The 12958-nt window shown below is 45.9% G+C and overlaps 1 pseudogene; it reads left to right on the top strand.

Moving 5' to 3' along the window:
• Positions 1 to 11263: 11263 nt before the first annotated feature.
• On the top strand, positions 11264 to 11381 carry LOC124557036 (annotated as a pseudogene).
• The last annotated feature ends 1577 nt before the right edge of the window (positions 11382 to 12958 follow it).

The raw sequence follows: 12958 nt of genomic DNA, 5'->3' as shown, positions 1-12958 counted from the left end.
GTAGAAGTTAAACAATAGGGATCCCAAGATGCTACCTTTAGGCGATCCGGTTTGTATGCTACGTCGTATTGATTGCTCCGAATGTCAGTGTTGAAACTTCTGTGTGTGAGATATGAGTGCGTAAGACGTTCGAGTCCGTCGGGGAAACCAGCGTCGCTTGTTTTGCTACTACGTCAGAGACAGTCGAAGACATTTTCGATGTCCAGGAACTAAGGCCCAGTTGCCTTGTTCATGTTGTAGCCGCTTATTCTAAACTGACCCTTTCGTACACAATAGCAACAGGAAGAGCTCGTTGCTGCAATGGCACAGACTCCAGCGAGGTAGGTAATACATTAATGAGAAAGTCCAGATAACGCGCCCCACTTAACCTTTGTGGTAGTACGTATGGCCCTATTAATCTCTCTCCTAATACGCCTGCCCATACGTTGATTGATAATCGGAGTTGATGTCCTCTTTCTGAATTGCTTGGGGATGTGCATCTGCCCATACATGCCGGTTATGGAAATTCACAGCACCATCTCTTGTGAACCCTGCCTCATCGTTAAATAAAATCTTAGATGTGAACGAACAGTGGATCTGACGCACACGTCTGCAACAGACATTGAAATAACCGCAGTCTGTCGTGATGATCCTGTGTCCCTAGGGCCTGAACCCACTCTGGATGTTATGGGCAAAGCAACTGTTCATGAAATACCCCGCTCCCCCAGATAAGACATTGAGACGCGCCTTTTGCTGCTGTTAGTCGTCGCACGCTGGTCCCCCACCGAACGCAGCACACGCTCCTTCACGTGAGGCGGACAGTGCGGGGCCTTCCACTGTCAGTCTTCCGAGGTGCAAGAATACCTGTGCCCCTCGGGAAAAGTCTGCCGAACAGCTTATAACGGGACACTGTACGCTGTGGGTATTTTACAGCGTAGAGGGCACGGTCTCGCAGGTTATGTCCATTTGCCAAGCCATACCGGAATATCATATACATCGTTTAACTTGCCGTGAAGTGGGCTTCCACTGCTAATAAATGGTGGAAGAGAGAAAATGTAAATGTACTACACCATTTGTATGTACAAACAGCGCAATAACAGTAAACACATAAGTGAATCCGCGTCTGAAAGAAGGCAAAACACCATGAGACGCTTATAGTATTGCACAATAATGCATACAAACACTAAGATAACTAACGTATCCTACAACACGACTCAAACCACACAAATGACTCCAACCGTATGGTGTAGCCGCGCGGTCTGGGGCGCCTTGCCACGGTTGGCGCAGCTCCCCCCGTCGGAGGTTCGAGACCTCGCTTTGGCATGGGTGTGTGTGTGTTGTTAGATTAAGTAGTGTGTAAGCCTAGGGACCGATGACCTCAGTAGTTTGGTCCCATAGGACCTTACCACAAATTTATAAAATCTGACTCCCAACCACCTATTGATAGGTAGAGTACTGTGAGTAACACGTCATAATACCCTGCCGACGCATATGATGGAGATCCAGTACAGCGACTGTGCTAATATCCGAAACCAAGCGTCGCGCATCCTTTTTATAAACACGTGTTTATCTCGTAAAGTATGCGTTTCCGGATCCATGTTTATTGGACTTATTTTTCTTGTTTCGAGGAATAGAGTACTACCACCTTTCAAAGTATTCGACACTTTTTTTGAACATCAATTAATCCCTGTAAGAACTTTGGCAAATACTCCCTTTTGATGCTTCCAGTTCATAAAGAACTGCCTATTCTACGTCAATGAAAATTTGCTATTGAAGATGTGAGAACAGGGCGTAAAAACACGTTCATTAAATATTGTGGGTGATCAACAAAGAAGGATAAAAATCGCATGATTTAAAACAATCATACAGTGTTTTGCGCCCACCGACAAACTAGTTTTGTTGTAGAAAGATGTTCACTGTATGTCTCTTACAACAAAAGACGAAAGAATTATCATATACCATAATATCGTCTATTTTTGGCCTACCTCTGGTACTGTGTTGCAGGATTGGCCGTTCTCCCGATCCAGTTAAAATCATTTAACAAGAAAGTACTCTGTCTCCATTAGTACCTTTCTTCTATCCGCGAAATACCTCCGCGAAAGCATTCAGCATGTTCATCACCCATATCACCACAACACAAGTTGGTGCGAAGAAATGACTCTGTATTTTCAAAAAGGACACTTTCGATGCTCTGTGACAAAGCAGCTGGCGATGTCAGCGCTTTAGAATATTTTCTGCTTTGAAGTTTCTCGTAAAAACATTCGAAATATTCTTAAAAGATTATCATAATGTCCCACCTCTTTTAGAACTAATTAAAATGCATGTATAAAAGTTTCACTGTTGTCCAGACCGATAAAAATATCTGCTTTCATTTTCTCGACACCGAGCAAGCAGTAGTTTTGTCGAAAGTAAGTAAATCCGGAGCCATCTCCCGATGTGGATACCTTAACAGTCGTGCTAACGGTTGCCGGGGATGTATCCCCTCATCGGCAGTCCAAATGACATACGACGTCGTTTTCAATATAACATATAACAAATATGCCGTTTTTTATGCAAGGTGTGAACCAACACTTTCCCTAAGAAACCGTGACTTCACCTAAAATATCTCAGATACTAGCTGTATTATTAACACACTATCAAAAACGTTGTTTTACGTGTACATTTACAATTGATTCTTTTACGTGAAATTAATTCGCAGTTGCGAGTACGAACAACAGTCTGCTCTAGAAGGAATTACGACAATGAAAATTAGTGCCGGACCGGGACTCGAGTCCGGATTTGCTAGTTTATGCGAGAGACCCCATTAGCAGTTTTTCCCTATGTAATGATATTTTGTGCGATGAAATTGGAAACAAAAGTTTCACATACAGGATCGAACCGGTACCACCATTGTGGAAGCCCCGAAAGTCTTTTATCTCTTTTCCTCTATTCTTCAGTGAAACCTTCCTGGCGCCCAATGGGAAGGAAGGGGCAAAGTACGCAGGGGTCACAACCCGAGGCCTGGCCACCATATCCCGTTCCTTCCCCAAGGAACCAAGGAGAGTGACGGAACGAACAGTAGTAGATCTACAAACCATATCATTGAGACAAGATTTTTTGTTTTCATTTTTTTTCTTCAATCAGCATGCATAAATGGAAACGGACAGCTCGAGGAGGAGGGAGCTTTAATTAGCACACTTGTTGGGATTATCGATGCATATTGTGTCGGAGAAGAACATTTCAGTGACCAGAGAATAACCGACATCAAGAGTGGAAAACGCGTGTCTCAACTGCTTATTGCAGTGGCACTTCAAATCCGGGATGGGTTAAGAAAAACACTGCAACAGAAATTAGAGAAAAAAAGTTTGTATTTGGGATTGAGAGCTGCACAACGTCGACCATTGAGGAAGTGCCAAAAATGAAGGACATTTTTTTCGCCGTCAGGAAAAAAGTACGAATCACAAGACCAAATCACAGAGTTCATGTTCTTTTGTGGGAATATGGAAAGGAGTAATAAAGACCAGCATCAGTCACACAAAGAACCAAACACCTATCACCGATCCGCACACCAAACAATGCTTGTCCGTGTCCAGGACATCACAGGCGACACATACAGGGATGTCTGCGAGGTTATTTCCGTGAAGGTATGACGGACATACTTGTTTCCATTGATCGTAACGTGCCGTGCAGGTGGATGCCAGTGGCAAGACAAGGAGCGCACACCGATCTTCAAACGGGGGGATGCTTCACCTCAGACATATTCGGTATTCTGTTCTGCTGACGAAAACCATAGATCATATTCGTGGACATCAAGCGCGTTTGCAGTAGCGCATTACGGACATAACTCTGTTCGAGGAAAAAAGATGCAAGTGAAATAAGGACGCTGGGACGTCTGAAATCTGAATGAGGGCAGAGAAAGAGCGTGGAGCAAGGGTCTCCAACAACAAGCTCGTGTGGCTCGTGGAACAATGGCGAAACAGCACCATCTGAGAGCTGACGAAAAGGGCTATCGCTCTGCTGGGGACATGATACAGGCCTAAACTGCCCCTGCACCATGGGAGGGTGAGGGTGTCGTACCGAACATTGAACTGCAAGCTGCCACAAATGCACGAAACTAATGCCGCTAGCATAAAGCAGGCCATGGATGGCAGAATGGGAAGTGTCTGTGCCACGTGAGCCATACGTGACGCCTAATATACGTTAACATATTGCGTTCGTTAAAAAAAATCGAGGCTCGTAAAGAATGATCTAGGAGCGCAGCTCGTCATTGAGACAGCAGGCGCCGGTAATTGAGGGCAACAATGTGCAGTGAAATCGAGTCCTAAGCGTAGGATAGTAGCAGCTACGCGCAATGGATCAGAGCTGTCTGCAGGAAGACCCGCACTTCCAGCGATCGCTGTCGATTTGCGAACGATAGGGCAGCTAGCAGAACCTTTGCTGTAGGTAGTAACTCACGCCAGTGGCTCCCTGACCTCTGTATCGCCACGAAGAACGATGACGAGATCGTCCGCATAAACAGTGCAGCTAAATACGTGGTCAACGACAGGCGTTGTAGACAGGCATTGACGGAGCCCACGCAGCTACCGTTCCATGGCAAAAGCATACAACGGTGTAGAGAGCGGAAGCTTTGATGCACTGAATGGAGGATCAAGATGGGAGGAATAAGGCGCCCATTAAACAGCAAATGGGATGTAACTACACGAAGGAGACGCATTCGACGCCAATGACAGTATCAAGGTATCCCATATTGTGGAACACCCCTTCGAGGCAGTCGTGATCGATATGATCAAATACCTGACTGAAGTCAAGACAGAGTACAGGCTCAGGCACACGACGAGCTTGAGCAAGAGCGATTGTGTCTCGATAGCGACAAAGGGCAGTGCGGATGTTACTGCCATCGCCTAAAGAGGTTTGATCAGGGGAATCTACGATCCGGGCCATTCGTTTAAGCCGTGTAGCCACCAGCTGAATAGAGATCTTCGTGTCGCTGCTAAGCAACGTCAAGGGGCGACAATAGGATATCCGTGATGTATCCTGAGCAGTGGGAATGAGGATACAGTTGAGGGAATCATCGGGGATCTGTTCGATATGTGACATCAGAATACAGGTGTCCGTTACCAAGTTCCCAGCGATGAAATGTTTGGGATTGTCCTGCCATCGAAACTGCAGCGTACAGCAGCGGCTGTATAGCGCAGACTACTTAATGTGATCCGCACACAAGTTCCTATCCATACCTTTAGAATGCTTGACTTGATGATGTGGGTATATTTCGTGAACGTCTACGTCGCCCCGCAACTTTATCATTACACTCCTGTTCTCCCGCTACCTTCAACGGTGGTTGTCACGTTCCAGGCGATCTTTGATAATTTCTTTAGCGATGGGAAGACGTTAAAGACTTGTTATGAGATACTGACTTCGTCAACACATGATGGTGGCATTGGAATCATACACGTACATAGTAGGACGCGCGCTCTCCTTCTGCTGACGATGCGACACCTACAAGCTCTGGATAGGGACACCTTCACCGCCGCACTAATAGAGGAGGTGGCGCTTTAAATCTTCCACCCGCCGATCCCTGCTGGACACATCGTGCCACCACTACGTCACATTCGCACCTATCTGGTCGACATGAGTTACCTGTTCGACGTCCTACTGTCCACGGGGACGCCTAGAACCAGGGACTTCGACCACTATTTGCCACAGACACTGCCTGCTAATGAGATTCTACGGCGGTTGACTGGTAGCGGGTATGGAGTAACATGCACCGGCCTTCCTTGCCACCGCTCTAAGGGCCCTTTTGTATGTGACAGCGATTGAAAAATTCCCCACCCGTAAACTTTAACACTCTATACATCTTGCTGAGGACCCTCTCTGCCACAGATGCGCTGCTGTTGTTGTTGCGACAAGTCACTGAATTGATTCACCCTGACGTCACTTATTTCTCTGCTACTCGACATAATGCCACGGTGTGTGTTAAAGGCGTTGTCATACTTTTTGTGGTAGGGGCGTGGCAGAGTTGTTAGATTTTTGGCACTACTTAACGAGCGACTGAACGGTTTCACGCCGCAAGATATCGGATGGTTCGCTCGTTGCGAATTACTTGGGGTCGTTGTTTACACATCCTTCACAGCATTGGGGTGCATCGGGTGTAAGACAAGATTGAAGGTACAGCACAGGATGGACTTACGTGAGACATCTTCGGTAACCACGCAGTGTTTAACCCTCGATTAACGATTTGGACACCCCGCCGTCTGGCCGCTGCAGACACCCCGCCTTCTGGCCGCTGCGGACACCTCTGGAAAAAAATGTACTGGTTCCTTTCATACTCTTTTTTTACAGGACGACCGGAAGCGTGTTTCGTTTTTGTTCGTGGTCGAAGCCTTAAGTGTTGGCCAATTCCGTTCTATCTGGCTTTAGGATGAAAGTAGAAATGGCATTTGATACTGTTTTTGGTTGTAGCTGAGATGACTTCGGGAGTAGTATGGCTATTAGGAGGCAACAGCTGAAATGGAGGAGATCTAGGAAAAAAAAGGTAGACGGTGCTTCGGAAGTCAGTCCACAACTCACGGCCAGATCCAAAATCCCGTAGGTTGTCGTTCCTGCGTCACAACCTGTGCCCATATAAACATTATGCAGTTCCCGTACAGGGAAGGACATTTTAAATGAGAGTCGCTATCCGATATCAGCGGATACATACAATATTGCAGATGCCAAGAAAAAGAAAGCAATGTTCATTTGGACATGGGTGTCGTTAGAGAATCGTCTAGGGGGGAGCTGAGGGGGAGGTGCAACGTCGAATGTTGTCAAGAACGTCGTTCTGCAGCCCATCTCAATGCCAACTATCATTTTGTCCATGAAATGTATCGGACTAAACACTCGAAGGGATAGAATGGTTTCATTTCTCCACTTACACCACATCTTGAGACCCTTTTGTGACGAAAACCGAGCGTCGGTGTGACTGAAATGTTTTACTCGACCACCCACAAGAAAACTACATGATTTCAGCACTGGGCGTTGCGGTTCTAACTTCCATCACAGAGACGTCAAAGGAATGGACGAAATGTCGGGGAAAGTAGATGTTACACGTCCACACTGGCGCTGGGCACAGTTGTGGTGAAATTTGGTGCCGCTGTGATATAGGTAACCCACCTTACACCTCACATGAACTTCTGACCTCTGGCCTTTTTTCACATTTGTCGACACTTAGCTGTTCGAAGACCGCTGAAACCGACATTGACGTCCCAGGGCCCCACGTTTCTGCACCCTTGCTGAAGAAGAGTGTAGGTACATTTGAGCTAAAAATTAGAACTCTTGCGTCTCAATGGAAGACAATTACGTGGTCTTAAACAAGTGATCCATTAATTGTTTTGCGCAATGTACACCGGCGGAAAAAATCGCAACGCGAAGAAGGAGTTGTGTAATATAAACAAAAGTTGGTGGGAGTGTTTCTGCATTTGAAAGGTGATGTCTATTCCAATTTCGCTCAATTGGCATAAGAGTACCGCCACTATAAGGATGGAAATCAGGTTTGCTTTAAATACAAGCTGTCACGGTCGTGAGCGTTAGTTACCTTTGAGATGGGACCTGGTAAGTTGATGTTAGTCACGAATGCCTTTAAGGCTACAAAGACGCTAATATCAACACCTCATTCAATTTGAACGAGGTCGTGTAAAAGGACTACGAGAATCTGGATATTCCTTCTGCGATATCAGAAAGGCATGGCGCCGGCCTGGGTGGACGAGCGGTTCTAGGCGGTACAGTCCGGAACTGCGCGACCGCTACGGTCGCAGGTTCGAATCCTGCCTCGGGCATGGATGTGTGTGATGTCCTTAGGTTAGTTAGGTTTAAGTAGTTCTAAGTTCTAGGGGACTGATGACCTCAGCAGTTAAGTCCCATAGTGCTCAGAGCCATTTGAACCATTTTAGAAAGGCATGGCTGGAATGTAGCCACCGTATATGATTGCTGGCGGCGGTAGCCACGGGAATGTACAACCACAAGAAGATCAGACATGAATCTTCTATTCTAGAGCCAGCAGATAGGGGCCTCCTTCTTTTACAATAGCATGACCACGAAACTTATTGGCGCTGTTCGTTAGGTTCCTCTGAAGTGCACTTCATCTCTTTAGCGTTTTTCATACACAATTCATGCTTACCTTCATCCTATTTCACATTCTGAATCTGTAACAAGCTCATTGGATACTGTCGAGCTTCTTACTGGAATGGGAAGCCACCGTTGGCATCTATCCTTTACTTACAAACTGAATTTAGAGTTTCACTGTTGGTTCAGGTTTCAGCCAGTATTTTCTGTCTTCTACTATGTGGCAATCTTTGCTTAAATAAGCAATAATAATTCTGGGACCTAGTGGTTCACTAATACTAATTTATTATTTTGTCTTTCTTATCTGCACAGTCGAAAGTTCTCCTCCGAGCGCAACACGGCTGATCTTCCTCCAACTGAGGCAGGTAATTCAACACTATCCCTCTGGAGAGGCTCTTAAAAAGGGACAAGCCACGTCGTAACCTGCCGTATGAGTAGCCGCTTTCTTTGTGCTATTCATGCCTGATGTATTGTTCAAAAATGTTCAAATGTGTGAGAAATCTTATGGGACTTAACTGCTAAGGTCATCAGTCCCTGAGCTTACACACTACTTAACGTAAATTATCCTAAGGACAAACACACACACCCATGCCCGAGGGAGGACTCGAAACTCCGCAGGGACCAGCCGCACAGTCTGATGTATTGTGTGTAGCCTTACAATTACACGCCCAATAGTGGGGGTTGAGATATTCACATCCGAGATCGACGAAGAATCGTCTTACACTCGACTAGAAACCGAAAAATAGCGATCTACTCCGTATTGATTGCTCCAAATAGTGAGCTGTGCTTCCATCTTGCATGTAAGACCAGTTGTCTTCACCAAATTAGCTAACAGTTTAAAGGAATCAATGCACCAAGTGTCCGCCCCCACTAGCTGAATGGTCAGCGTGACGGATAGTCAATCCTCTGGGGCCGGGTTCGATTGCCGGCTGGGCCGGGGAATTTTCTCCGCCCAAGTACTGGGTGTTGTGCTGTCATCATAATCATCCTATCATCATCATCGACTGCAGGTCGCCGAAGTGGCGTCAAATTGAAAGACCGGCACCCGGCGAACGGCCTGCCCGACGGGGGCCCTACCCATACGATTAAATAAATATACACTACTGGCCATTAAAACTGGTACACCAAGAAGAAGTGCAGATGATAAACGGGTATTCATTGGAAAAATATATTATACTAGAACTGACATGTGATTGCATTTTTACGCAATTTGGGTGCATAGATCCTGAGAAATCAGTACACAGAACAACCACCTCTGGCCGTAATAACGCCTTGATACGCCCGGGCATTGAGTACAACAGAGCTTGGATGGTGTGTACAGGTACAGCTGCCCATGCAGCTTCAACACGATACCACAGCTCATGAAGCGTAGTGACTGGCGTATTGTGACGAACCAGTTGCTCAGCCACCATTGACCACACATTTTCAATTGGTGAGAGATCTGGAGAATGTGCTGGCCAGTGCAGTAGTCGAACATTTTCTGTATCCAGAAAGGCCCGTACAGGACCTGCAACATGCAGTCGCGCATTATCCTGCTGAAATGTAGGGTTTCGCAGAGATCGAATGAAGGGTAGAGCCACGAGTCGTAACACATCTGAAATGTAACGTCCCCTAATCAAAGTGTCGTCAATGCGAAAACGAGATGACCGAAACGTGTAACCATTGGCACCCCATACCATGACGCCGGGTGATACGCCAGTATGGCGATGACGAATACGCGCTTCCAATGTGCGTTCACCGCGATGTCGCCAAACACGGATGCTACCATCATGATGCTGTAAACACAACCTGGATTCATCCGAAAAAATGACGTATTGCCATTCGTGCACCCGGGTTCGTCGTTGAGTACACCATCGCAGGCTCTCCTGTCTGTGATGCAGCGTCAAGGGTAACCGCAGCCATGGTCTCCGAGCCGATAGTCAATGCTGCTGCAAACGTCGTCGAACTGTTCGTGCAGATGATTGTTGTCTTGCAAACGTCCCCATCTGTTGACTCAGGGATCGAGACGTAGCTGCACTATCCGTTACAGCCATGCGGACAAGATTCCTGTCATCTCGAGTGCTAGTGATACGAGGCCTTTGGGATCCAGCACGGCGTTCCGTATTACCCTCCTGAACCCACCGATTCCATATTCTGCTAACAGTCATTGGATCTCGACCAACGCGACCAGCAATGTCGCGATACGATAAACCGCAATCGCGATAGGCTACAATCCCACCTTTATCAAAGTTGGAAACGCGTTTCTCCTCCTCACACGAGGCATCACAACGTTTCACCAGCCAACGCCGGTCAATTGCGGTTTGTGTATGAGAAATAGGTTGGAAACTTTCCTCATGTCAGCACGTTGTAGGTGTCGCCACCGGCGCCAACCTTGTGTGAATGCTCTGAAAAGCTAATCATTTGCATATCACAGCATCTTCTTCCTGTCGGTTAAATTTCGCGTCTGTAGCACGTCATCTTCGTGGTGTAGCAATTTTAATGGCCAGTAGTGTACAAATGCATCAAGCACCATTCATACAGTTATGAGCTACGAATTTCAGTGGGTTGTACGCATTGAGTTCAATAGCTGCCCGCAGATCCTCCTGTACATTTCGGACCGAGACCTACGAGTAGGCATACTGACCTCTTGCATAATATGACTCCCATTGCCCTGAGGGCCACCATGACTATCTAACGTTGTAGCTCCTATCTTCTGGCCCAGGAGACTAGTTCAGATGTATTACGAACAAATGGTAGCACGTTGTACATGTTGCTATGGTATAAGGGTACATCCGAGTAGCCAGTCCCCACATTAGTCTTCTGCCTTGATGTACGGCATCCCAACACTATCCTCTGTGCACTCTGGAATGAGGAGAAACCGGTGAGATGCTGCTCATTGGCACACGCAGTGACAACCGCATTTTCATGGGATTCAAGAAGTACGAGAAGTGCTAACGCTTCCGTCACAATTGCCCCAATGTCGTTGGAAATTTGAGCAGCAGTCTTAAGCATGTTAGCCACGCCCAACACAGCTTCAAACTGTTCCCAGATAGCGATCAATTCACTTCCTGTTCGCATCCCGCAAGCACAATCTCTACCCATTTCCGACTATCATAAAACACATTAAAATCACGATGAGACATACTACCCAAAGGAGTTAGAAACTTAGTAACAAGGTACAAGTAGATCGTAAGGAAAGATAGAATTTTCTAACTATGCTGCTGCAAGTACCAACGGCCTTGCCGCAGTGGTAACACCGGTTCCCGCCAGATCACCGAAGTTAAGCGCTGTCGGGCTGGGCTAGCACTTGGATGGGTGACCATCCGGTCTGCCGAGTGCTGTTGGCAAGCGGGGTGCACTCAGCCCTTGTGAGGCAAACTGATAATGACACCTGACGCGACAGTAGCGATCGAAAAACACGTAAACTCTTTAAATAATATTAATAACACTAATAAACATAGATAAATAAGCAGTTTCCTTTCTCGCAATAAAACTGCTAAACTGAACTACGTATATCGGCTAGGTACTGCTACAGGAGGCATCTCTCTGCTGTGCTGCTGGAGCCAGACGGCGCTAAAACGACAACGTATATTGTAACAGCAGTTAACATTCTGTGTCTTGGTTGCCCCTTCTCACATCGATGGTGCGTGACCCATTGTCTAATTTCCTAATTTCCTGAATTTATACCAACTTTCGAAAGTAGTTGAACACATCAGGCATTCAGCTAATCAACATTTTTGCTGCAGAATTAGTGACTTTGTTTCGCTGCCAGTAGCCAAATCATTGGTTCAGCCTCTTCTGTAGCTTAAATCCGCACTCTATTTGTTTCTACCAGTTTGTAGAAACTCTCTTCACCTAATTTGCAAAGCTAACTGATATGGTTGGGAACAGGATACAGGGGCTGCTGGAGTGGAAGGCTGAGCAACAAATTGAGGATAGAATATAAGATTTAAATTATTACGCAAGAAAATTCATGCAAGGGATTGGTAACAACACATTGACATATAACTTGTTCAATTTAAATGTACATCAGCTGATTTAACATGAATCATCAACAAGTTATCTAACATCAAACAATCTGCAAATATGAGTTTTAAACCTTTACCAAAATTTTAATGCTTGTAAAATGTTATTACGAAACACAGAAAATTACCAAAATGGTCACTGTATATAAGCCTTTACATAACCTAATGGGCACAATGGCTTACAGGAAATAATATGACAGACGTATAGCAATATCTGCCCACTACACCATTGTCTTACGTGACCTTGTGTGCCACAATGATCCACAGAACCAAATCATATAGTCAAATGGTAAATATTACCCACAATGGCGCTTGCGTTATAATCTTACGTAGCACACCGATTTACCAAGACAATGCAATTAATGCCAAGTACAGTCTGGTGCAGAATAACGCGTGCCCTACCACTGATTAAACTACTCAGAATCAGTAATGAACTGTTTTACAAGGCAAGCACATTCAGTTCAGACCAGTTAACAAGACAGTGCCTCCATTTGAATTTTACCACAGAAATCCATCAATAGTCGTAGGCCAGACGGTGATTCGAAAAGGATTGATAACAAGTTATCGCACGGTTGGCGGTTGGCACTAAACCCCTGGTGTGCGATAGATATGTGGGCCGGAAACCCCGTTGCAACAGGAGCCGTTGACAACAGTACCCACAGAACTCTTTCTAAGACCACACCGTGAATTGACGTCAAAGGGGTTTCCAAAACAGTTTAACACTCAACGGTAGTGAGTAAGGAGAAGGACAAAAAAACAAACACACGTGGCACTTATAATTAGCCTTGAATTATTCCTAGCTGTGGTTAAGATTGAATTAATTTTAATCCAACAGGTAAACAGTGGTGTCACAGTAGACTTAAACTTTACTTGACTAGCGTGACAATTTGGGCGTCCCT

Source organism: Schistocerca americana, chromosome X (assembly GCF_021461395.2).
Source record: "Schistocerca americana isolate TAMUIC-IGC-003095 chromosome X, iqSchAmer2.1, whole genome shotgun sequence".
NCBI classification, from domain to species: domain Eukaryota; kingdom Metazoa; phylum Arthropoda; class Insecta; order Orthoptera; family Acrididae; genus Schistocerca; species Schistocerca americana.
The sequence above is the reverse complement of the archived record's forward strand: the minus strand, read 5'-3'. Positions and strand labels throughout refer to the sequence as shown.